This window comes from Pteropus alecto, unplaced genomic scaffold (genome assembly GCF_000325575.1).
Source record: "Pteropus alecto unplaced genomic scaffold, ASM32557v1 scaffold87, whole genome shotgun sequence".
Lineage (NCBI taxonomy): Eukaryota > Metazoa > Chordata > Mammalia > Chiroptera > Pteropodidae > Pteropus > Pteropus alecto.
This window is the reverse complement of record NW_006443225.1, coordinates 19,374,232-19,375,087: the sequence shown is the minus strand read 5'-3', so window position 1 is coordinate 19,375,087 and position 856 is coordinate 19,374,232. Positions and strand designations below refer to the sequence as shown.

The following is an 856-nucleotide window of genomic DNA, read 5'->3' as shown; positions in this document are numbered from 1 at the left end:
TGTTCGCTCTCACCAGCCCTGATTAGTACAGGCCATCGTCCCTCTCGAGAGAGTGTTTCTCTCTGGGGGGAGCAGGGACAGGCTCGGCAGAAACGGATGCTGCTTCTTCGTGGGGAAGCAGAAAGCAGGGCATGGCCTTCTCAGAGAGCAGTAACCGCCACTCCTCTCATCCCTGCCTTCCAGGTAAGGAGCGTCACACAGGCCGAGGAGGAAAACCACGTGAACGACGCGCATCCCTCCGCTTCTCAACGGGCTTCTGGCTCACAGAGTTCCCTCTCCATCTCCTTTCGATTCTCTATAACAAGAGACGGCCTCCCCTCCGTGGGAGGCACAGGGCCGGGAGCAGAAGAGTCCATTTGCTGAAGCGCAGAGGGGTGGGAACAGAGGGCGAAGATGTGCCACAGGCCAGGAGATGCACAGAGAGCTCCTCCCGGGAGTGATGCTCTCGTCACCTCTGTCCATCTTCCTGTCTCGATTCTGAATTTCGGTTTGCTGGCTGGTAAACGATTTAGGACTAAAGAAACACGGTTTCCTCGGATGCTGACTTAAAACTGAAGCTTGTAAGAACCATGTTACACGGAAGCGGTAAAGGTAGAAGAATTAAAAAGTGAACCTCAGGGCTCTCTGCCGACATCGCGGACATCCGCGGCAGGTTCACCGACACAAACCACACACATCGTGAGCGGCGATATGGGACAGAAACTTAAGGAATGCAGAAGTCTGTGGCCACGCCGCCCTGAACAAGCCCCGTCCCGGCTGATCTTGGAAGCTAAGCAGGGTCGGGCCTAGTTAGTACTTGGATGGGAGACCACTTAGGAAGACCAGGTGCTGTAAATGTCAAAAATATATATATATA

General features: G+C 54.2%; 1 pseudogene; it reads left to right on the top strand.

Moving 5' to 3' along the window:
* Window positions 1-718: 718 nt before the first annotated feature.
* LOC112472691 lies at window positions 719-837 on the top strand (annotated as a pseudogene).
* Window positions 838-856: the final 19 nt, after the last annotated feature.